Source organism: Henckelia pumila, chromosome 4 (assembly GCF_033568475.1).
Source record: "Henckelia pumila isolate YLH828 chromosome 4, ASM3356847v2, whole genome shotgun sequence".
Taxonomy (NCBI): domain Eukaryota; kingdom Viridiplantae; phylum Streptophyta; class Magnoliopsida; order Lamiales; family Gesneriaceae; genus Henckelia; species Henckelia pumila.
Window position 1 is genome coordinate 214,885,076 of NC_133123.1, and position 27,818 is coordinate 214,912,893.

Genomic DNA, 27,818 nt, shown 5'->3' on the forward strand with positions numbered 1-27,818 from the left:
ATTTACATGTACGTCATATTTACATATGCATGCTAAGTCTCATATATTCAATAAAGGAAAGAAGTATATTTTGAACGAAGTGAGATGGTTGTGACTACATATTCAAGTGTTCGTGTGAGGCTGAAAGACGTTTTGGCCTCCCTTACCAAATCATTATGGGTTTCCTTAACTTAGCATGTGTTTGTGTGGGGCCGGAGCTATTCTGGTCTCCCTTACCAATATAGGGCAAGATCGGGTTGGGTTTCATCTCGACCTCCTTGCGGCATTGTGCACTATAGCCATGATCATGATCGAAATCACAGAGTCACAATCTAGGATCTAAGTTCACAGTTACAGTTACAGATTCAGATACAGTTTATGCAGTTTCATTGATTATTAATGAATTAGCCATGTTGTTGTGAAAATTCCTCGCAAGTGTACGAGTGTCAAGTTTTAATATAGTGAATAATTCAGATATCGATCCCACAGGGAGTAAAATGAAAATATTTAGTACTTGTAATTAAAATAGTCTAAACTTTATCTAGAAAATCAAACTTTGAGAATTTTGTAATAAAATAAATAATCAGATGATTTAAAAGCACGCACACAACTTTCAGATTAAAAATCAATCAGAGAAAAATGGTCTAGAGGTATAGATTTCACCTGGTTTCAACAACAGTCAATCCTAATTAATTAATCTTCATGAATTCCAATCAATTAATAACCAAGAACACTTAAGTTTATTATTTCCCTCTCCCGAGCAACAAATAATGTTTATCAACTACAATTAAATTCCAATATCCCTATTAAGAATTTATCGCAGTGATCTATCACAAAACAATGTTCTTTTTAAAAGCTCTGTTAAAATCATACACTCTCCCGAGCTGTATAAATAATTAACAGTGTATTTTCTAATGTCCTATTCAAAATCCCCTCTCCCGAGCAATGACTTCAAATAAATATAACAAATCAATTATTGATCAGATAATTGAAAAGACAATCAATTCTAGAAAAAACAATTAATCTAGAAGAAATTCAATTCAATAAAATCAAAAATTCATGAAAGCGTCTACACCAGGTTCCATCCGACCTCTAGAATATAAAAATTAGTTCATAATAAAATTCTGAAAACAATAAAGCATAAATCCAAACATGTTCAGAATTAAATAAAAGATAAGAAACAAATCCGTCGTCGACGCCGTGTCCGGACTATCAAACTCCGTCTTCGTTCTTCAGTTAAGCTCCAGAAAAATCCTCAGGAAAATCACACGATCAATTCTCTGATTTCTGTATTATGAGTGTGTGGCGGCTCTTCCCAATTGTCTGACAAAGAATCTCTTTTATATCGCTCAGCAAAAGCCCACAAAATCAAGCCCAAGAATTAATTACCCGAAATAATAAAACTTTCCAAACAGCTATGGGGCGGGCGCTCAATAGACGGCGCGGGCGCGCCTTCAACTCGAAATCTCAATTCTCCCAGAAACATAACATTGCGCGTTAGCTCTTCTCACTTCTCTTTTTAGCGCTCAATCAAGCGCTGACTTTTAAAGCCCAATAAGAAACCCAACACTGTTCATTCTTTCTCTTCTTCTCTTCTGTACCTTTCTTCTATTTTCTTCTCAACTTTCTCAATTCTTTTCTCTTTAATTTATTTCTCCAAATAAATTCAATAATTATTCTTTTCTCCACAAAATTCTACAATTCACTGTAAACACAAAAACAACAAAATACCCACATAAATCTGCTCGAAACAAACAATTAACAATTAAAAGCATATATAAATTAAGTGTATAAAATACACTTATCAAATACCCCCAAACTTAGACTTTTGCTAGTCCCGAGCAAAACTATTAAATTCCAAAAACTCATTCTATCAAAAACCAACAAGAATATTCAAGAAATATTATGGAACAATGGCCTCATCAATTATTTCAAAAATATCAAATCCAATCATATCCAACCTACTAACACTTGAAAGTTTCAGCCAGAACAAAATAACCGCATAAACTCACAATCTCCACAACTCACGTTCAAAACACCCTTATCCAAGTTCAATTCAAACATTCATAGATCATGAGGACTTTTCAAGGATAGCATAGGATCAAATATAGGATATTAATCAAAAACACTCACAAATAGGTAAATGCAAAGAATAATAGTGTGTGCGTGTTTAGATCAAAATTCATAATCATTAAAAGCGTCAATCAATAGTCCATAGGCTAAATTCTTGCAACTCTTCTCCACTAGTATATTGGGCAACTGAGACTCGGTCAATAGGACTTATTCAGCTTATAATGTAAGGCCTGGCTCATGGCTACAAATGAAGGATAATAATTCAAAAATAAGGAGTAATTCACATTCATGCTCTAATTCTAATTTCAACTCCTTTTCTTTCACAATTCACTTCTATTTCAATTCACTTCATTAAAATTTCAAATTTTTTTTCTACTCTCTCACAAATTTTTTTTCTTTCTTTCACAACTTTTTCAACCACATTTTTCAACTTTTTTTTTCTACTACCTCTTTTCATCTTTTCAATTCATCCACCACACCAATCCTTTTTTTTTCACAAATAAAACTAGGAGCATAAATATTTTAGCATTCAATTTACTCCCTTAAAGGTAGGAAATAGTGTTTAGGCTATTCAGGTAGTCAATGTAGGACCTTGAAATAATGACGAATGGGGGTTTATCACACGTTTACATGCATGCCATTCGATTTTCAATAAAGCTCAAATAAGGTACTAGAGATACATATTAATTAGAGGGTAGCTTGAAAGACTCAGACGAATTCAGAAAAAATTGCCTAAATCATTCCTAATCTCAGTTTTGCCCGTATTTCGCCTCGAAGAGTGTTCGAACTAGTTCTAGACAAGTCTCAATCCACAATTAAATCATACAAATCTCAATCAGTGCAGAAAAAATAATCATTAGCAGTTAACGATGATTTTCACAAAAAAATTCAGATTTTCTCGTACCTCAATGTACTAATATACAAGTGTAGGCTCAAATAGGCATCTAAAGATAAATTCAATGAAAATTATGCCCAAAAATTTCAAACAATTCCTCAATCATATCTATGTCTGTATGTCTCAAAAATCAGATTCAAGTATTAATCACAGAGTATATAGGAAATTGTTCATCTAATTGGTTCCATATTTTCAAAAAATATTTGTCAGGTAGGTAGACAATCATGGATTTCAGTTATAGCACAAAAATATTTTTCATCAGCCATGCATCCATATATTTCTTGACTCCTTTTAAATTCAACTCAACTAAATTCAAACAAAAAATTTATCTATTAAGCACAACAACACTCAACTAATTCTTCCCCCCAAACTTAATGTAATCATTGTCCCTAATGATTAAAAACAATAAAAGAACAAGGGACTCATACCTTCGACACCGAGCATCAGTACCCAATGTTATCAAAATTTCCATGAAAAATAATTCGCAGCCTCAAGACCATTTGAGAGGTGATTTGGTGATGAGCACGAAATGAACGTTCAATTCAACCTGAAAAGAATACATGCACATGATTTAAAACACAAAAAAAAATTAAACGCAAACCATGCAATACAATATATCTCGCTTAATGTATGGGAAAATAAGGAAGAGTGTGAGGCATCATGTGCTGTTCCGGAGCTTTGATGATGCACAGAAATGGTGCCATTGACGAATAAGTTGGCACATGGTGTAGAGAAGGCTGCTAATGAGACTCGATCGCTCATAATGTAGAGTGCAGCTTGGACGGTTGTTAGCGCATTGTTTCTGATCAAGTAGGAGAGCGAGAGCACATGGTAGGCTGTTGTGATCTCATTTGCGCATGGAATTTCTGATCAAGGTTGTCCGTTTGCACTAGGAAGAAAAAAAACATGGAGCGCTGGTGGTGGTTATTTGCATAGCAGCTGGGAGCGCGATATCGCATTATGAGGTGCAGAGTAGGAATCATTGGCGCAAGATGAAGAGCAGCTGGGTTGCAAGGGATTGCACGATGGCGCATGAATTGTAGCTGGGAAGGAGCGCGTTAGCGCTGAGAAACACGCTAATGGAGATGATGATGCGCTATCGCGCTAGTTGGAAGGCATAGAAGATTAGCGAATAGCGCTGCTGGCTGTTGGAAAATGTGGGAGCGCGATAGCATGGATAGCTGCGCAGCTGGAAGCTTGGAGACGCGCGATTGCATGGAGGCTGCGCAGATGGTGGGGTGAGGACGCGCGATTGCGCTGGGATAAGGGCAGATGGAGGGATGGTTAGCGCAAGATTGCTGCGCGTTTGCTCTTAGTATGGCGCAGATGAGACTCGTTTGCGCGAGGAGATTAGCATGTGAGCTGCGCAATTGCGCTAAGCCTAGCGCGGTTGGGAATCCTTTGTTTATGCTTAAAGAGGCGCGGATAACATGCGCGATTGCGCTAGTTCTTGCGCAAATGGTTAAGCTTCAGGCGTTGAGGATGCGCGGGTGCTCGATAGGAGTGGCGCGGGCGCGCCTTGAATTCGCAAAATAACGTTAATTTCGTCCAGGTAAGGCGCGAGCGCGCCGTCTGCTCGACTTTGAGATTTCTAGAGCCTGAAAAATTTTGAAAATTAAGAAAAATTAAGCTCAAAAAATTGAAAATAAAAAAACTTAAAACAATTAAATAAAAAAAATTAAATAAACTGATAATAAAAGCAAATAAAATAAAATAAAAATGCTTGGGTTGCCTCCCAAGTAGCGCTTGGTTTAAAGTCGTCAGCCCGACTTTCACCGGTGTTAGTTAATTTTTTCCTTCGCTCTCAGACGCCAAATATATTCACTAAAACTGCAATGAAAACAAAAGAAATCAATTATAAAATTAAAAAAAATTACATAAATAAAAACTCTAAATTAAAATCTAGACTAATTGGTAACAAGACTAAAAAATAATCAAAATTTACTCCCCGGCAACGGCGCCAAAAACTTGTTGTGAAAATTCCTCGCAAGTGTACGAGTGTCAAATTTTAATATAGTGAATAATTCAGATATCGATCCCACAGGGAGTAAAATGAAAATATTTAGTACTTGTAATTAAAATAGTCTAAACTTTATCTAGAAAATCAAACTTTGAGAATTTTGTAATAAAATAAATAATCAGATGATTTAAAAGCACGCACACAACTTTCAGATTAAAAATCAATCAGAGAAAAATGGTCTAAAGGTATAGATTTCACCTGGTTTCAACAACAGTCAATCCTAATTAATTAATCTTCATGAATTCCAATCAATTAATAACCAAGAACACTTACGTTTATTATTTCCCTCTCCCGATCAACAAATAATGTTTATCAACTACAATTAAATTCCAATATCTCTATTAAGAATTTATCGCAGTGATCTATCACAAAACAATGTTCTTTTTAAAAGCTCTGTTAAAATCATACACTCTCCCGAGCTGTATAAATAATTAACAGTGTATTTTCTAATGTCCTATTCAAAATCCCCTCTCCCGAGCAATGACTTCAAATAAATATAACAAATCAATTATTGATCAGATAATTGAAAAGACAATCAATTCTAGAAAAAACAATTAATCTAGAAGAAATCCAATTCAATAAAATCAAAAATTCATGAAAGCGTCTACACCAGGTTCCATCCGACCTCTAGACTATAAAAATTAGTTCATAATAAAATTTTGAAAACAATAAAGCATAAATCCAAACATGTTCAGAATTAAATAAAAGATAAGAAACAAATCCGTCGTCGACGCCGTGTCCGGACTATCAAACTCCGTCTTCATTCTTCAGTTAAGCTCCAGAAAAATCCTCAGGAAAATCACACGATCAATTCTCTGATTTCTGTATTATGAGTGTGTGGCGGCTCTTCCCAATTGTCTGACAAAGAATCTCTTTTATATCGCTCAGCAAAAGCCCACAAAATTAAGCCCAAGAATTAATTACCCAAAATAATAAAACTTTCCAAACAGCTATGGGGCGGGCGCTCAATAGACGGCGCGGGCGCGCCTTCAACTCGAAATATCAATTCTCCCAGAAACATAACATTGCGCGTTAGCTCTTCTCACTTCTCTTTTTAGCGCTCAATCAAGCGCTGACTTTTAAAGCCCAATAAGAAACCCAACACTGTTCATTCTTTCTCTTCTTCTCTTCTGTACGTTTCTTCTATTTTCTTCTCAACTTTCTCAATTCTTTTCTCTTTAATTTATTTATCCAAATAAATTCAATAATTATTCTTTTCTCCACAAAATTCCACAATTCACTGTAAACACAAAAACAACAAAATACCCACATAAATCTGCTCGAAACAAGCAATTAACAATTAAAAGCATATATAAATTAAGTGTATAAAATACACTTATCACATGTATATGTCATATTCATGTTCTCTCATATTAGAAGTACATTTTATTCAAATTAAGGGCACAAGATATTTTATTATCAAGCTATTTTTAATCTGCGTGTGCTTGTATTTACGTAGTACTCGTTATCCCCCCCATATTCTTGCTGAGTCTTTTAGACTCACTGCACTTATTGTTTTCAGGTGAGGAATATTTCATAGAGATTGAGGGGCAAGACTATCGAGCGGACTGCGATGCGGGCACGGCACATCCCTCCGACCTATGCTATTTTTCCGCAAAAGTTTATTTTAACATTTCATAGTCTTTTATTCTGTTTCTTGGATTAATGTAAATGTAAAGATTCATTGATTGTCTTAGGGCATGGAAGTATCAAAGTGTTAATTATTTTGATGGTTGAATTGTCGTATCTTCTTCTCAGGTCTTCGTTCGTTTCTCGGTCTGAATTATTTAGTATTGTTGGTAGTTTTATTTTTGACTGTTGTCTGTGACAGGTGGGTTGTAATATAAACAGAGAGGTCATGCCGAAAATTTTTGAAAATCCGTATTTTATTTAGTTTAATTTAAAATTTGAGTCAGGGTCGTTTCAATACTAGACCAATACATTGGGAATGCTAGTCCGTACCATATCTCATTTATTGTCCAACATCTCAATTGGACCAATAAACCTTGGAGATATCTTCTATGTAAATCAATTGTATCAACATTATGTTGCACTAACTCTGGTCCTTTTACTTTTCATTTCCCCAGCTTATTCTCAGAATAGTGGAGTACGACATCGTCTCCCGTACAACTCCTCAAATGGTGTTATACCAATACGATATTGACAACTGTTGTGTTAAGTCCCGGGATTATTTAATTATAATCCATGAATATTTAATTTGGGAATATTTAGAGTTTAGAATGAAATTTTAATATTCTTAAATGAATAAGGATTTAAATTGAATTAAATTGATTTTTCGAGGACTGAATTGCAAATGGCCAAAAGTGCAGTGACTAAACTGAAAATATGAAGTATATATCTAAATGTCCCCCTAATTCCTATCATTCTCACATGTAATGTTCAGAATAGAGGGAGAAGAAACCAGCAACAATTCCTCATGCCATTTTCAACCACAAAAGCTTCGATATCTTTCAATCCGGCCGTCAGAAATTCAAGATAAATATATATCTGCGATCACCACTCCGAGAGCTTCGTTTTGGTACAAATTTTCTTGAGATTTCTCATATTTGATTTTTATGTTGAAGATGGGTTGTTATTATTCTTGATGATATATGTGCTTGAGCTAGCACTATATATTCGCAGACGGATCGAAAAAAAAATTGTAGTTTGGATTTATTATGAATTTAGAAGCAAAATTCAAAATCTCCAATTCTGAAATATTGCTGGACGTGTTTTTATAGGATTGATATGTTGAATAATATTATGAGATTGGCTTGGTAGATTGATTTAGCTATTGATTTGTTTACCGATATTTAGCCGTTACGCCGTTGATTTCGAAATTGCTATACATTCAAGCCTATTGAATTAGCTATGCTTTCGATTGAATATTTAATTGATCTTTGAGCTTATGATACTTAATTTTCATATTTTTTTTAAGTGTTCGAATTTTGGAATTCAACATTCGAATTGGAATAGAAAATCTTGAGGTTTGAAGTAGTTTGATTGATTGAATTGCAATGACTTTGAACAGATTTTGATATGCAGTTTTGATCTTATGTTTTCATATTTTAAGTACTTTCAGACTCTACATTGAAAGGTATAAATGACAGAATATCTAGATGGGATAGAACACTCGAGATAGATATGATTCTTGAGTATTCCCTTGTCAATCACATACTTGTTTGCTTATATGTCCTTACGTGACTTTGATGAATGTGTTGATTTGATTGCTTATGTTATTAGATGTTCAAGATGTTTTACAGTCTTTAATGCATACAAATTATATTGCATTCATTTTGAACTCTAGCCTGAAAAGCACATAGGGCTGAAAGGCCTAGAGTGCATATGACGTTTGGAGGGATATAGTTGAGTGGCACGGAATGTAGATTTACTTCCAAAGCTAGATGAATCACTATAGTTTCACCAAAGTCAAAGGAAATGAGATACTTGACGTCACCTTAATTGGTGAGTTGGTGATTGGTTAAAATTTTATTCCCCGGGATCCCAAGAACTGAAATTGTATTGTTATCAGATTTGATAGCCTACCTTTGGAACATGCATTGCATTCATGTTTATTATCTCGTATGTTATGTTCTTTATACTGGGAAATTTAATTTCTCACCGGAGTTATCCAGCTGTTGTTGTGTTTTGTATGTGTGCATGGCAATAGGTGGGGCAGGAGCTGGACAGAGAGGTCGTGAATAGCTCAAGATAACAGGATTAGCATGTGGTGACATTTGGCTATGTTTAGAGGCGTTGTCAAACTTTGTATTGCTTGTAGTTGGAACCTCTTTGTACATAGAATATACCTTGTAGAACACTTGGTTTTGTTTGTATCTAGCATTTGTATATGTTTGGTACCAACTTTTGAAAGATTGAGGTATCAATACATGATTAGTTTGTGTTTTTGTTGTGTTATTCAATTGAATATCATATTTGGCATGGATATACGCATTCATATTAGAAAATCAACCTAGATCAGCAATAGAGCAGAATTTCAGCAGACCGGGCAGAACTCAGCTCGCTCGAGCGAGCCAAGGGTGTCCTAACCCAAGTGGTGCTCGCTCGATCGAGCCACCCCTTGTAAAAAAAATGTTTGGTTTTCAAGTCTTGCATGCTTGTTTGATGATTAGTAGGTAATTATGTTAAACTTCTAATTTCCTCAAGGTCCCCACAGTTGTTGTACGCGAATCCAATCGATGAGAATAATCTTACCATTTTGGAACAAAATCCATAGTGCAAGCTCGTAACATATCCTCAAGGGTACAGGTAGTACGCTCTGACTGGTCATCAGTCTCCGAATGATAGATTGTACTTAAATTTGAGAATAGTCCTCAGATACGCTGAAAAATCCCCCAGAATCTGGGAGTAAACCTTGGATCTTTATTATTGACAATGCTTACGAACATGTCAAGAAAATACACAATTTACTGAATGTGAAATTAATCACTACAGTCAAAAGTGAAATCTAGGTTATATGGAAATAAATGCGCTGCCTTGGTGAGTCGATCCATCACAACCCAGATAGCATCACAATTCATCAAGGATACCGGCAAACGGGTCACAAAGTCCATCGTGATAACTCCCATTTCCACTCAGGAATCGGTAAACTATGAAGAAATCCTCCAGGTCGCCGATGTTCTGCCTTAATCTGTTGACACACCAAATATTAGGAAACATAATGATTCACAATGAGCTTCGTACCTTTCCACCAGAACCGAGTACACAATTCCTTGTATATCAAAAGGATTCTACTGCTAATAGCAAAAATGACTAATACTTTTTCATATCACTAACACATGCGACAACGTCGTTTTCCAAAATTCTTAATTTCTTGAACCCTTTAGGTTCTCATCTTGAAAATACCAATGCTTATATTGTTAACTCAAAAGTCAATTAGTACAATCCTCAGTATTAATATTCTTAGTCGAATAGTGACATCTATCTCATGACTTGAGATAATACTTAAAACAATATACTGATTATCTTGTCAAGAATAATAATTTCTTGCTGAATTCTGACTTGTGTTACTAGATCAATAAAATTGTTTCATCCTGTACCTTGCGAAATCCTCAGATTAATGTAATCTAGCTAACTCTTTGGACTAAATCTGCCAAAACAGCTGTATCAATGGCCTAGCATATCCAAAAGACATCTCGAAAAATTATTGAAAACAATCCCGCCAAACCCAAAAAATATGGATCTCAGCTGTTGTCATTTTTCAATGTCTAAACACTTGATGTTATCCTGCTAGTACCCATTGAAATTCAAACACTTGATAGATCAAAATTTGACGATGAAATTCCAAGAATATTGTAGAAACATACTTGAGTATTCCTATCAGTTTTTCCTCAAAGATTAACAACTGTTCAGTTTGGTTTCTAATCACCAAGCAATAAACCATTCAAATTGTCCTTTCTACAAAAGAACATTCACCTCCCCCATCACTGGATACAACATCTGTATCTGCCACAGATAAATTTAGAAGTACAACTTCTTATAAATTCTTCTTAAAAATAAACCCAAAAGCTGAACTAATACATTTCTGGAAATTCTCCAAACACTGAGAAATTCTGAATATATCTCACATACCATGATCTTAAGCATACGAGCTTATAGAAATGTCCCAAATATTTTCTATTCAACAACAACTCAAATAACTACTGATTTAGTCTAAATGATCGCATCAATTATTCTTGATTCACTGCAATTCACACTTAGCCAAAAAGGATCAATCAGTATTATTACCACTTACTAATTTCTCGATTAATAGAACCTTACACTGATGATCAACCACTATGATCTCTTTGGTTCTATTTAACGAAAAATTATCTGAACTCAAAATACTTGGAATAACCGAATTCCCATGAGTTTCAATAACCTTATCTCTGACAGATTTAGATGATAACTAAGGGTAGTTCTGACATCAATCCCGTACCAGTCTAGATCTATTATCACTTCCTATGCCCACACAAGATGGACACCAAGACGAATTAAGCCCAAAGAAGATTTTTCCCTGATTAGATATCCTGAATCTTCCTTGTCCCAAGGAATGTCAAGTTGTATCTCTAACGAAGTCAGACGATACTTTGAATAACTACTGGTAGAAATTATTCCACCCATTAGATCTATATGTTTAGGAATACCCTATTGAAACAAAACATATCTGCTCAGAATGATCACTCGTCAAGGAAAATTCCTTCCAAGACTACTTCTGACAGCATAATCCAAAAATATGTATTTCTGACGAGAGCCAGACAATAAGTAATTTTCCGTGGATACTAAGTCTATTATCAAGCTCTATCTCTATAAGAGATTCCAGATATCGAATAACCATAGCCATATTGTGACTGTTGTATAACAACAAACTAAGGTAGTCTCTCCTTGAATAACCAACTGAAGAAAGAAAAGCTCCCAGAGTAATACAAGCATATGGGTTGCACTTTTTCTCCGTCTATTCATATATCCACACAGTTCAAAACACTTGGTATAACTCATCACTATGCCTCTGATCAAAACACATCATCTCTGGAACTACTCAATGTCAATAAACTCATTAATTTATACCATTATATTCCAACTGAAAGCATTCAACTTGTAAAAATACCCATGTGAATGTTATAGAATTACTAGGCTAAGGTAGCCTCCCCCATATATGCCCACCCCCTAAAACACGAAAGTTTTTCAGAGTAATGTGGGCATAGGGTCACGTTTCCTTTCCATATAACTAATTCATATAGTCCACATTACATGGTACAATCTTTCCCAAGTATATAAATCATCCATCATATCATTGTAATTGAATAACTGATCAATCATGATAATTCCATAGATTACGGTACTTGAACCATAAATTCCAAGTTCTAAAAAATCTTTTATTGCATTCCCAAAACAGAACAACCAAATACCAATAGATAAACCAAAGTGTCGTAAAATTCTTATTACAATTCATATCAGTTTACATCGAAGGATGCACAATGATTACATCAAATGTCTAGAATAAAAATACATTGATCCAAAATGACTAAAACTGAAATACTGATTACAACAAATCTTAATACAGTATTTAAAACTCAAATACAACGGAAATCTTGCCATCTTGCTATGCGTAGAAATCTTTCATTCCGTCTACTGATCTTGAACATGAGTTTTCCCGTCTGCCACACACAAAAACATCGATACAAGAATGTCAGTAGATTTCCTCCTCGCAAGATCTAAAATATTATATCATACTAGAGATTACCAAAGCTTCATGAGGCGTTCTCTTGGCAAGATCTTCTGAAAATATCTCCAACTACTTGTGGAGAGTCTTCAGGGGTGGCTTCCTTGGTCGAAGCTAAATGGATGAATACATGTCACACATTCTATTCAACCATGAAAAGTGCCTAGAGTTCATTACTGGATCTTCCCTTCCAGCTCCATCCTACTGGGATCCACATAAGGAAAAACTCTGATGCCAACATCGACAATGAAGATCTTGGAAAAGTCTAAGTACCGTGCTATTCCAACTCCTGATACTGCTTATTGTAATTGAATCCAACTTGAAATCAACAAGGATAACCCAAATGTCAATACTATGCCCAAAAGAATCTTATTGCATGCTATGATACCATAAATGTAGTGACCCGCACCGTGATCACATACTAATCAGAAACTTAGGCATGTAATTAAAAAATAAAATAATCATAATCAGAGATATACTACAGAAACTCAAATAACTAAAAATACCAGCATGGTAAAAGCTAATGGCCGACCCTGCAATCCTGCCTTGGTCACCACCCAACCTCCAAATCTCTAGGAGAATTACCTCCAACTGCCTCGTCGAATGGTAATAAGAGATATACTACAGAAACTCAAATAACTAAAAATACCAGCATGGTAAAAGCTAATGGCCGACCCTGCAATCCTGCCTTGGTCACCACCCAACCTCCAAATCTCTAAGAGAATTACCTCCAACTGCCTCGTCGAATGGGGTGTCCAGACAACAGAAAAATAACTGGACGTGAGCGTTAAAGCTTAGTACGCTAGTACGGATAAACATGCGTATATGATGCATGCAATGTAATGAACGGGTATCATATCTGGATAACAAATCGAAATCCACTCAGACTGGTGCCTAGGAAATGAGCTGTAGCCTCGGGGAATCAAACCACTGGACTCAACCACTCCCTCCTAACTTGACGTGGACCTAGAATTTCCCCTGTAAACACTAGAGACGGAATGACCTGTCGGTCGCGTTACTCTCAGTGCCCAAAACATCCTAACAAGGGTTGAGCACCCTATAACACAGGCTTATCTTGAAGGAGATCCAAGCTCAATATGAAATTCACATGAATCATAATATTTCAAAGCAATAAAATGCATAATGTCGGATAATATGCAACACATAAGCATGCAAACCCGCTGGAAATCTCAGTCAGTACTTACGTACCTTTCTATGGCAGTTCCTAGAAGCACCCTTCTAGGTTCCAAGCCTACCATGCAACACTATAATAATAACCATGCATCATATATCATTCTCTAAAAGCCTTAATTAAACTATAGCATAATCCATATTTTTATAAGGAGCTAGAGCTATAAATTTGTCTCTCATCAGACCGTTGATTTCGAATGCCCCAGAGTTTGGGCACAGACCTACTAAGACCCTGGACACCTCGCCAAAGCTCCGCTGCTTGGCTACTATTACGGACACTGTCCGTTGTATATAAAAATACTACTACCTACTCCAAATATTTATAAAAGAGTCCCAAAGCCCATAAAATTGAGCCATTATCGGAGAGGAGAGGTTTTGGAGTGAAAAGAAAATGGGAAATCTCTCACCTATTTATAGAGAACGATCGGACGCTCCAAACCCCTGGTCGGAGGCTCGGATCTACGCATGCATTCCACGTTTCGATCGGTCCAGATCGGACGCTCCGATCTACAATTCGAACCCTCCGAACTCATGAATGGAGTTAAGTGTTCAAGTTTTATTGCCACATGCATGACACTATGATCAGACGCTTCGATCTCCACTTTGGAGGCTCCGATCGTTTTGTAGATTCTGAATACCTTTGCTGGCTCCGATCGGTTTGGACCATCTGATCCCCCTTGAGGCTTGAGTTCAGACCCTCCAATCCACCCGAGCCCAAATTATCCCATTAATAATTTTTTGGATGTCTTGGACCCGATTCCTTGATCCGTTTGATCATATAAAAATCCCTTTAATCATGTTTTATTAATTATAACATGATTAGACAAATTAATCTTGTAAAATGGAACCGGGCTACTACAGGTGCGACCCTATGCTTGTATTACTCTAGAGTTTTTTGTGCTTCAGAGGATGTCTGGGAGCTTTTCTTTCTTCAGATGGTTATTCAGGGGGAGTCTACCTCAGTCTGGTGTTTTGCAACAGTCACAGTAAGGATATTAGTATTCGACTTTTGGATTCTCTCATGGAAATTTATTTGATACTAGATTTAGTAGCCAAGGAAAGTAGTTATCGTCTGGCTTTTGTCAGAGATAAATATTTTGGATTCTGCTGTCAAGATTAGTATTGGAAGGAATTTTCCTTGACGAGTGATCGTTCTGAGCAGATAAGTTTTGTTTTCAATATGATGATATTCCTAAACGGATAGATCTAATGGGTGGAAAGATTTCTACCAGTAGTTATTCAGAGTATCGTCTGACTTCGTTTGAGATGCAACTTGAAAATCCTTGGGACAAGAAAGATCTAGGATATCGAATCGTGGAAAAATCTACTTTGGGCTCAGTTTTTCTTGGTGTTCATTTTGTGTGAACATAAGCAGTGGTAGTAGATCAAGAATAGTACGGGATATATTCCAGTAACTACCCTTAGCTATCGTCTGACTCTATCAGATATAGGAATGATGAGTTCAGTGTGGACTTTGTATTTTCAACTGTTAGGAATTATCAGACTTATGGAAACAAGATCAAAGTTGTTGATCGAGCCATGTAAAATATCAGTGATTATTAGACTTCGTCAGAGATAAGGAATGAGATTTTCATGATAACGGAGATTGTCCAAGATAGAGGATGATCATTGGAATTGAGATTAGTCCAAGGATTACTGAGTAAATTTTAATGTTTTGTGATTGTCACAGGATTAGTGCCAACTAACTACTCTTGATTATTGTCTGACACCATCAGAGATAAAGTAGTAAACTCAGTATAGGAATCCTATGATTTCAGGTGTTTTGGAGTTCAGATAATTTCTCGTTAAAAAGAACCAAAAATATCATAGTGGTTGATCATCAGTGTAAAGTTCTAGTAATCGAGAAATTAGTAAGTGGTAATTATATTTATTGATTCTTTTGGGCTAAGTGTGTGCTATAGGGAATCAAGAATGATTGATGCGGTCTTTGAGACAAAATCAGTGTTGATTTGAGTTTTTGTTTACTAGAAAATATTTGGAACATTTTTGTAAGCTCTTATGCTTAAGAACATGGTCTGTGAAATACATTCAGAATTTCTCAGTGTATGGGAAATTCCAAAAATGTGCTAGTTTAGCTTTTGGTTTTCCTTCTGCTTAAGAAGAGTTGATAAGAAGTTTTCCTTCTAATTTTTCTAAGGCAGATACAGATTTTGTAACCCAATAATGGGGGAGGTGAATGTTCTTTTGTAAAAAGGACGATTTGAATTGTTCACTGCTTAGTGATTAGAAACTAAACTGATAAGTTGTTAGTCTTTGAGGAAAACTGATAGGATGAGTACAATACTCAGATATTCAGATGCTTGTAGCGCTTAGTCGTATCGCGCCCAAATTACCCAACTTAACTCAAATAAATAAAATATGTAGTAGAAAGAGTAGGGATCATTCCCACGAGGAAAGTGAAATTTATTCGTGTTCTTAAAAATACTAAAAATAAATAAATAGGGGATTTTGAGTTTTTAAATTAACTACTAAAATTTTAAAACAATTTAAATTAAATTTTATAACTAACATGAAAGATTAAGAAAATGAGAAATTATTAAATTAACAAACCTTGGTATCGGTCGACTACACCCTTGAAACTATTCATTCGATCATCGATTATCTAAAAATAATTAATTCTCATTGAATATTCATCATCGGAAACTTAACTTCTATCTCACCTTAATTTTAGTTAATTAGACACAAGCTTTCTAGAATAACCCTTACCAATAAATCAACCAAGATACAAACGATCAAGATTTAAATCTATGGTAGCATTCAAACTAGTGAGACTGATGAATCTAGACAATACATACTCAAGCAGATGTATTTAATCTAGTCAATTATTGTTCCTATGAATAAATTAATTCACAAGCGTAAAATATCAATCATTGTTGCTTCACAAATTAGATGGATCAAAAAATTACGGATTTGATTTCTAATTAAGCAGTAGATTGTATGAAAAAAAATCACAGAGCGATCAATCCAATAATCTCACATACAAGCATAAAATAAATTCCACACAACTTTTGATATCCAAATAAAATTAACCACTGAAAATATGAATCTCACAAACAAATAAATTCTAGGGCTTGTCTTCCTCAACCAAGAATACAACTTAGCTACACATACTCATGAAAATCCTAAGAAAATTCCAAAATAAAAGAAGAAATATGAGAAAATTAAGAAGAAAAACCTAGCCGCCAAGAGTTCTTGGTGTCAAAAAACTTCAAGTCCGATTCCAAAATCAGTAAAAATCGGAATAAAAGAGTTAAATATAGCCTAGAATCCTCAAAAGACAGGTTTCGTTTTTTTCGGATAAAATTTCCGAAATCCATGACTCGCTCGATCGGTTGAAAATTACCGATCGAGCGAACAAAATTCTGATCCACAATTTTTTATTTTCTCCTTACGCCTGCTCGATCGGTGTAAACATGCGGATCGAGTGGTAAAACTTCTGTCTCAAATTGCATCACCTCTTTCGCTCGATCGATTGAAATCCGAAGATCGAGCGAGAATATTTATGTTCAAGCTTTCTTCAAAATGCTATGTCCTACACAATAAACCCGGGAGCATGTAATGTAGACATGATGCATAAAATACGAACAAAAACTGAATTAAAACAAATGGCTGCATGCAAAAACAACAATAAAATGATATTAAAATATGCAACAAAAACACCACTATCAAATTCTCTCATACTTAAACCTTGCTCGCTCTCGAGCAAGATATGAAAAACTATATGTGAACACACAAAAACATAAGCAAGGACGGATCACGGACTGCGTGATTAACAAACTTTTTGGCAAGTCCCATGGAAGAAACGGGCACCGTGGCTCCATGAGAAGATTACTCGCCCGAGACACGAACTCATTTTTCCTGCATGTCGACGGAGAGAGACCGAGTAAAGTATAAGAACAAAGGTGGTTGTTGGTGTGACTATACCCACGGCAGCAGCTTGGTGGCGGCTGGCGGTCCGGCGCAAACAAAGGCAAAATTAGAAAAATGCAGTAAGAACAGAGGTGGTGCTCGGTTGCTCGGTTGCACAAAAATAGGTACGGAGAGAGGCGGCGAAAGCGATGGAAAAACGACGGAGAAGATGGTGGAGATCGGTGCCCAAGTGATGCTGAGATTCCCTGCGATTTATGAAGATGATTTGGTGAAGATGATGAAGTTAGCGATTAGGTATTTAGGGATTTCACGAAAAAGAAAGGAAGAAGAAGTGAGAGGGAAAAAGAAGAGGGGCGCAGGTATATCGGGCCAGACAACTTCTCGCTCGATCGGTAAGAATTGACCGATCGAGCGCGACAAAAGTTTTAAAAAAAATCAAAAAACTTTTCGCTCGAGCGGAGAAAAACTTCCGCTCGAGCGACAAAAATATGCCATTATTCCAGAGAAATTTTTGCTCGATCGGTAAGAATTTGCCGATCGAGCGAACCTAATGGTATTCAAATTCCAAAGAGTTTTTCGCTCGATTGGTAAGAATTGACCGATGGAGCGAACCAAAAATTTTTGTTTTTGTAAATTTTCAAAATTTTCCGAAATAAAACATGCAAAATGAACAAAAAAAACTCGAAAATAAAAAACTAAGAAGAACACTGGGTATCATCCCAGTGAGTGCTAAATTGACAGTCTATAGCTTGACTGTATGCATATGTTTACGCAATATCTTTTGGATCCTCGAGTTTAAGGTCATGCGCGTCCTCCCCTTCGTTCTCTTGGACTCCTTCAAAATATTGCTTCAATATTTGACCATTCACCTTGAATATCTTTGAGGTCTCCAAGCTCTGAATTTCAACTGCACCATGGGAAAAAACATTAGTAATAAAAAAAAGGACCAATCCATCTAGAAACGCTATTTACCTAGGAATAACCGAAGTCGTGAGTGATAGAGAAGGACTTTCTGACCGACTTCGAATTCCCTTCGGGAGATCATATTGTAACGTCTCAATTTCTCAATCGAAACATTACTCAAACATACTTACTTAAAAATTTGGTAAAAATAAAAACTTTGCGGAAGCATCATCTTATTTATTAAAATAGCGTATAAAATGTTCACAAAATAAAATAGCATCTAAAAATATTTTCCAAAACATGGCCATCAACTTAAAAAAAAATTTAAAACTTGTTGCCTCTCATCAAATAAAAAGTTTTAAAACATCTTCCATTCTAAAGCATTCACACTCATGCATTGCCCGTTGGACCGACCCCTGTCTCTTCTTCATGTCCGCCCACATAATCATCAATAAAAGCATCCACATCATCATTACCTGCACCATTCAAGTATAGTGAGTCAAAAGACTCAGCAAGAGCATGCCGAAAAGGATTTTCTAACTTTAAAAGGAAAACATTAACTTAAACTCCCATGCAATAAACATAACTTTAATATATCCATATCATAAAAATATTTGGGAAGATGAAGTATGAGTAGTGTGGTAACCGTCATAACGAGTCATTCATGGTTTTCTGTTGATCAACAAGCATATGGCATTACACCCGTAAACTTTCATTCTTTGGATAGCCGCTTCGGAGCTCAACCCGAAGTGCATACCCCGTATAACCATCCCGTGAGCCATGTTTGGATAGCCGCTCCGGAGCTCATCCCGAAGTGCATACCCCATATAATCACCACAAGACGCATAAATCATCAAAATATTTTCCATGCATCATATCATTCATCTTATCATGTCATTTCATAAATCTTGTACATTCTCATAGAGTTTCTCGTGATGCTACATGCTTAAAATCCGTCAAAACATTTCATGAGAAAATCACATAATCATGCAATACATAACTTGACTGATCCACGTGAGGCATTCCATCCATTTCGGACCTTGAAAACTTTAAAATTCTTCATGAACATTCTTAAAAATAATTAAAAAAACATTAAAATATCAAAATCATGATTTTTAGGACTCAAAAACTTATAAAATGGGGTGGGAAGCGGACCTTGAAAACTTTAAAATTCTTCATGAACATTCTTCATGAACAATTCCGCCCGCTCGACTTCTTGCGCCAAAGCGGCGCGGGCGCTCTACTTAGTAGCGCGGGTGCGCCGTCTGTGCGCAGAGATTTCGCAACTTAGGCGCGGGCACGCTGCTCAGCAGCGCGGGCGCGCCGTCGCGGCGTCTGATTCTGAAAACTGATCTTTTCTGCACTTTCTTCAAAACCCACAATGCTTTGGGACATTTTTCCATCAAAAATACCATTCAACAACATCATAATCTCAAAATAACTTGTACCAATACATCAATCATTTCAAAGATGTTGAATTAAAAACCTTCAAAACTACTTTTTTACCCAAAAATCTGATCTAGTGCATTCAAAACTTTCAAAACTCATTAAACATGAACCGAACACCTCAGGAATGCTTCACGTATCACAATCAAGCAACATACTCATAGAAATTTTCAAGAAAACATTCATAGATCATCAATCAAACACCTAGGGTTTTATCTTGAAAATAACTATATTCTTGAATGGGTTTAAAAATAGTAAAAACTTGTCTGGATCATCTGATTGGGATTAACCTGGACTGCGGAACGATCTAGCCTTGAGAAGCCTGAAGAACCCTAGCTTGGAGATTGTTGGAACATGGTCATTCTTCGGATCGAAAAAGAAAGTGATACTCGGTGCAGCGGAAGTTTTAAAATTTTATATGGAACGATTCCATATGGGTATCAAATTTCTACGATTAAAATTGATAATATAAAATTTAAACAATATAAATTTTACCTTAAAATCTCGAAACGAGATTATGGACACCAACAGATTAAACTGCTCTTGTTGTATATCCCAGGAACTGATGAACGAACAATTCTTCAATCAGGTCCACGAACAGAAGTTTAATCCCTCTGATAGACTGCACTAGAAAGTCTATCAGAAGTTTCTACGATGAGATAGAACAGATATGATCTGATAAATCAGTCTGCAAATTCAAAAATTCACAGGCTGGATTTTCGAACTCTGTAGGGGAGGGGGGCGGCCGAATTCTCAAGAGAGGAGGCTCTCTAGGTTTTCGAAATTATGAGTGTAAGTTGTGTGTAATTTCTGTACTGCAATAACTTATTTATAATGTGGGCTGCTAACAGCTTAGGGCCCATTAGTCCTAAGTTCAAGCCTGACAAGCAAAGCCCGCATGTTCAAAAATTAATATAAAATTCATCGTGACTCAGATTGATAAACCAATTTCACCAATGTGCACAGAAACCATTTCTGCATCTTTTAAAGTCAAGATAAATTTTCTGAATCCGAATTCAGTGGTTTCCAAAAATGTCCATCACTATGTCATTTTAGGAAATCTTACTCCCTCTACTCTTAAATAAGAAGTCCCACTTCTTTATTCACTAAATTTAACTCTTTAAATTTAATTATCTCAATGGGGATTAAAAATCCATTACTTGTGTGACCCTCAATGGTTCAGGGATACAGCTAGCCGTGGGCTCACAACTCCTTGTGACTCGGAACAACAATTTCCGACTTGCCCATCGAATCATGGTAAGAGCGCCTAGCAACATCGCCCCATGATTCCCTAGGTATCACTGATAGTGCCTGCAAGAACCAATAGATTTTGGTTAGCGTACAGTACGGTCCCTTCATCCATATATCCCGATCGAATCAACAACTATTGGTAAATCGAGAGTCGTTCGAGATTCGATAACTATGCAATGCATCTTGAAGATCAAATAGTGACATCGCATGTGCTACTAAGAAACCATTTCTTAAAACACATCATGTACTCTGGTCAGAGATTCGTCACACTAATATCTCCTCAGATTGCATAGGATATCCACACTAGCAAGTATGTGGTGAATCCTTGACAACAAAGCATCGACTCCTATATGTGTCGTAACTGTACCCAATCCCGACACCTGATGACCCCAATAGAGTCAGTAAACGAGTCAAAGTACAGTACTAGCATATAGAGTCTCAATGATGTTTCAAGTAGTAAGGACTAATGGTGTACAACCAAAACCGCGGACATTATCCACTCGATAAGTGATAACCACTTGGAAAGTCCGGATAGGGTAGTTCGATCATTCATCGTATGAATATCCATTTGCATGCTTTGAACATATCTATGTTCCATACCAATGAAACGTGGTACTTGGCATCGCAAATGCTAGTCTTAATCTCGAGCGATCCTTATCCTTATTAACGGACCGCTCAATCGACTAGGAACTGTTTAGAATATACAGTGACTATAAGATGTGTTTTATGATAGCCATCCCCATGTGCCACCACATCTTACACACACTATAGTATATTCAAGGTCTTCATCTAAACATCTTATAGTATGTCACAACATAATAATATGATAAAAGATAAAGTAAATGCCATTATAAAAGTGTAAATTATATTAAACAAAAGATTGTTTATACATAGAGTCATAAAAGCCTTTAGCCACAAGTTGGCTCACCGGGCACCCACTCTTTCAATCTCCCACTTGCCTTAAAGCCAACTGGTCATACTACGTAGTCCCATTGCTTCGCGATGTTTGTCAAATAATGGTCCTGGCAAGGGCTTAGTAAGTGGATCAGCGATATTGTCTGCAGAGGCCACTCTCTCGACAGTGATGTCTCCTCTTTCCACGATCTCCCGGATGATGTGGTATTTCCTCTGTACGTGTTTGGATCTTTGATGAGACCTTGGTTCCTTTGCCTGAGCAACGGCACCCGTGTTGTCACAGTACACCGGGACTGGACCAACAGCTTCAGGAATGACGCCCAACTCTTGGACGAAATTCCTCATCCAAACGGCCTCTTTAGCAGCAGCTGATGCCGCAATGTATTCTGCCTCAGTGGTGGAATCCGCTGTGGTGTCCTGCTTGGAACTCTTCCAAGAGACAGCACCGCCATTGAGCATGAACACAAATCCAGAGGTTGACTTCGAGTCATCCACGTCACTTTGGAAGCTAGAGTCGGTATAGCCTTCCAATTTCAGTTCTCTTCCTCCATAAACCATGAATACATTCTTAGTTCTTCTCAAGTACTTAAGAATATCCTTCACGGCTTTCCAATGCATTTGACCGGGATTGGCTTGATATCTGCTCGTGACACTCAGAGCAAATGCCACATCCGGTCTGGTGGATATCATCCCATACATGATACTCCCTATGGCTGACGCATATGGTATGTGTGTCATTTTCTCTATCTCTTCGTCAGTCTTGGGACACATAGACTTGGATAGAGAGACTCCATAACACATAGGTAGATGTCCTCTCTTGGACTCATCCATTGAAAACCTTTTCAATATAGTGTCGATGTAGGTAGCTTGAGTAAGTCCTATCATTCTCTTAGATCTATCTCTATAGATCTGTATCCCTAGAATATAGGCGCCTCACCCAAATCCTTCATCGAGAATCTACCTGATAACCATATCTTTGTTGACTGCAACATCCCTACATCATTCCCAATGAGTAAGATGTCATCAACATAAAGTGCTAAGAATGTCACAGCATCCTTAACTACTTTCTTGTACACGCACGGTTCCTCCGGGTTCTTGATGAAACCAAAATCCTTTATTGTTTCATCAAATTTCTGGTTCCAACTTCTTGATGCTTGTTTGAGACCATAGATCGATCTCTGAAGCTTGCATACCTTATGCTCGCTTCCCATGGATGTGAATCCCTCGGGCTGCATCATATAGATTTCTTCCTTAATGTTTCCATTAAGAAATGCAGTCTTCACATCCATTTGCCATATCTCATAGTCATACCATGCTGCTATGGCAATAAGAATTCTTATGGACTTGAACATTGCGACTGGTGAAAAAGTTTCATCATAGTCAACTCCTTGTCTTTGAGTATAACCTTTTGCCACCAATTGTGCCTTGTAGGTCAGTACCTTTCCATCAGGCCCAAGTTTTCTCTTATAGATCCATTTACACCCTATTGGAACAATTCCATCGGGAGGATCTACTAAAGTCCAAACTTGGTTTGTATGCATCGAATCTATTTCCGACTGCATAGCTTCAAGCCATAAATTCGAATCTGCATCAAAAATTGCCTTCTTGAAGTTTCTTGGATCACATCCAATGTCGGGTTCGCTTTGATCCCCTTCAAGAAGAAAACCATATCTAATAGGAGGCCTAGAAGTCCTCTCGGATCTTCTAGTAATAGGCGTGTCAATCAATGGTTCCTGAGGTTTAGGATCATTATTTTGTATCTTGGGTTCTTCTCGAATTTCTTCGAGTTCCATCATCTTGCCTTTCTTATCTAATAAGAACTCCTTCTCCAAGAAGGTGTCATTCCTTGAAACAAACACTTTTGTTTCAGTAGGATGATAGAAATAATATCCGATTGAATTCTTCGGATACCCTACAAAATAACATAAGGTGGATCGACTATCCAACTTATCTCCCACTGTCTGCTTCACGTAAGCAGGACATCCCCAAATCCTCAAGTACGAATACTTAGGTGCTTTGCCATTCCATAACTCGTATGGTGTTTTATTCACTGCTTTAGTGTGAACGTTGTTCAACAGCAATACCGCCGTTTCAAGAGCATAGCCCCAAAACGAAGGTGGGAGCTCAGTGAAGCTCATCATGAATCGAACCATGTCCAACAAAGTTCGATTGCGACGCTCCGAAACACGATTAAGCTGAGGTGTCATAGGAGGAGTCCACTGAGAGAGAATCTCATTCTCTTTTAGATAGCTCAAAAACTCGGTACTCAAGTATTCTCCACCTCGATCTGATCGAAGTGCTTTAATCCTCTTACCTAGTTTGTTTTCTACTTCAGCCTTGAATTCTTTGAACTTTTCAAATGATTCAGACTTATATTTCATCAAATATAAGTACCCATACCTAGAATAATCATCAGTAAAGGTAATGAAGTAGGTGTGACCAAATTTTGTACCAATACTAAATGGTCCGCAAACATCCGTATGGATCAAATCCAATAGATTTTGACTACGCTCAGGTTTTCCTTTGAAAGGAGATTTAGTCATTTTTCCTTTCAGGCAGGACTCACAAGTAGGTAGAGAGTTAATATCAGACATATCAAACATGACCTCTCCCACTAGCTTGTTCATCCTCCTTGATGAAATATGACATAGCCTAGCATGCCAAAGGTTTGCCGGGTTTTGACTATCGATTTTCCTTTTGTTCGTTGTTACCGGTTTATCAACATAATTTATTGGAACGTCTTTTAATTTTAAGTTATATAGATCGTTTTCAAGTTGTCCATTTCCAATCAAACATTCATTCTTGTAAATATTGCAAATCCCATTCACAAAATTGCAAGAAAAACCATCTTTATCAAGCATAGAAACAGAAATAATGTTTTTAATCAAGTTTGGAACAAATAAAACATCTCTCAAAAGTAACTTAAAATCGTTCTGCAAAATTAAATAAACGTCTCCCACAGCTTTGGCTTCAACTCTAGAACCATTTCCGAGCCTCAGCTGGGTCTCACCCATTCTAAGCTTGCAACTTCTTGTCATCACCTGCAAATCATTGCAAATGTGAGATCCACATCCGGTATCCAATACCCAAGAAGTAGTATTAAGTGAAACATTTATTTCAATATAAAACATACCCTTCGCAGTTCGCAACTGCTCTAGATATTCCTATCAGTTACGTTTCCAATGACCGGGTTTCTTGCAGTGATGGCAAACATCCTTGGACTTTTCCATGTTTGAAGCCTTTGTCTTGTTCTTCTTCTCGGGTCCGGTTTTCTTGGATGGGGAAGAACGTTTCTTACCCTTTGTACTTGGCCCCTTCTTAGCAGAAGAAGAGGAGCCCACCAAGAGAACCGGTTTATCCTTCTTTAAAGTGGCTTCATAAGTTATAAGCATATTGACCATCTCTTCAAGGGAGGCCTCTATCTTGTTCATATTGAAATTCACCACAAAACCGTCAAACGATGAAGGAAGAGAGAGAAGTAATAAGTCCACATTGAGTTCATGCTCCAATACCAAATCAAGCGTTACCAACTTCTGAATGAGCCAAATAACGCGTACCCCATGATCACGGACCGAAGTCCCTTCACGCATGCGACACGTCATTAACTCTTTTACAGTAGCGAACCTTTCAGCTCTCGATTGAGCCCCAAAAAGTTCCTTGAGTTGTACGTGAATGTCAGCAGCATTCACGGTATCCTCAAATCGCCTCTGGAGTTCATCAGACATCGAAGCTTGCATATAGAATTTGGCCTTGATATCATGGTCCCACCATTTATCATGTTTGGCCAACTCTTCCGGACTTATATCAGCTGGTGCTTCCTTCGGAGGAGATTTTTCTAACACGTAGAACATCTTCTCCGAGGTCAAGACAATCTTCAACTTACGGAAACATTCCGTATAGTTTGCGCCAGTCAGTTTGCTTTGTTCGAGAATAGAGAATAGTGGATTGCGCGAATTCATCTTAATGAAATACTGAAAAGAAACAGACAATAATTAGTGATTGTTTAATTAATTTACTAAGACATAAAATAGGCAAAATTTATTTTATGAATCTCACTCCCACTATTTTAACGATTTCACTACCCTCTAGTGAAAACGAGAAACATTTTCTTTAGTGGGAACATGGAGTCCAATTGACAAACTATAGTCCCGAATAATATCAGCCAACCATAATTTTCAAAAGGTAAAGCCCAATTTCTTCCAAAGCAACCTCCATGTTTTTACCTCATGTCCAATAAGGGCCCAATAATATGACGCCGTTTATTTTGACATGTCAAGATGACCCATCAATATCAAGTTGTGATGGACGGTCGCCATGTGGATCCCCAATAATATGAGCCAATCCCATGGGAGTTCCATCCAACTTACAACATGTGTCAATCCAATGTACAGCTTTCCGACGAACGGGCCCCCCCAATAATATGAGCCGGACCGTATCCGCGGGTAGCATCTCATACATTGATCATTGATGGAAGGTAGGAACATTTAAACAATATTTAAATTTCCTTTATTTATCTTGATATCAATTTTAAATCATATTTAAAATGAGGGATTTTAATTTTGAAAATTTGTCTCATCATTTAAAATTTGTATGCTTGCGGGATTCATACAATTTAGTCTAAACATGCATACAACGATAATATCATATATTATATTTTAGGATGATCGATTCCATTACTAATCGACCCGTGGTTGCCAATCACGAGTCTAAGTCCAATCCTAGGTGATATGCAAGTATGCAATGAAATCCTATTACATTGTGCTTCCAATTTACATTTCTTCAGTCTTTATCATTGTTTGCTGGTCCCACCTCCATCTTCAAAAACTCCCACTTCTTTATTCACTAAATTTAACTCTTTAAATTTAATTATCTCAACGGGGATTAAAAATACATTACTTGTGTGACCCTGAATGGTTCAGGGATACAGCTAGCCATGGGCTCACAACTCCTTGTGACTCGGAACAACAATTTCCGACTTGCCCATCGAATCATGGTAAGAGCGCCTAGCAACATCGCCCCATGATTCCCTAGGTATCACTGATAGTGCCTGCAAGAACCAATAGATTTTGGTTAGCGTACAGTACGGTCCCTTCATCCATATATCCCGATCGAATCAACAACTATTGGTAAATCGAGAGTCGTTCGAGATTCGATAACTATGCAATGCATCTTGAAGATCAAATAGTGACATCGCATGTGCTACTAAGAAACCATTTCTTAAAACACATCATGTACTCTGGCCAGAGATTCGTCACACTAATATCTCCTCAGATTGCATAGGATATCCACACTAGCAAGTATGTGGTGAATCCTTGACAACAAATCATCGACTCCTATATGTGTCGTAACTGTACCCAATCCCGACACCTGATGACCCCAATAGAGTCGGTAAACGAGTCAAAGTACAGTACTAGCATATAGAGTCTCAATGATGTTTCAAGTAGTAAGGACTAATGGTGTACAACCAAAACCGCGGACTTTATCCACTCGATAAGTGATAACCACTTGGAAAGTCCGGATAGGGTAGTTCGATCATTCATCGTATGAATATCCATTTGCATGCTTTGAACATCTCTATGTTCCATACCAATGAAACGTGGTACTCGGCATCGCAAATGCTAGTCTTAATCTCGAGCGATCCTTATCCTTATTAACGGACGGCTCAATCGACTAGGAACTGTTTAGAATATACAGTGACTATAAGATGTGTTTCATGATAGTCATCCCCATGTGCCACCACATCTTACACACACTATAGTATATTCAAGGTCTTCATCTAAACATCTTATAGTATGTCACAACATAATAATATGATAAAAGATAAAGTAAATGCCATTATAAAAGTGTAAATTATATTAAACAAAAGATTGTTTATACATAGAGTCATAAAAGCCCTTAGCCACAAGTTGGCTCACCGGGCACCCACTCTTTCAGAGATCGCAGTGTTTGAGAGAGATTTTGAGAAAGAAGAGTAAGCGTTCAAATGAGAGTTCAGAAAACTTCTGAACGCTTTTCTTTCGTGACTAATGGGC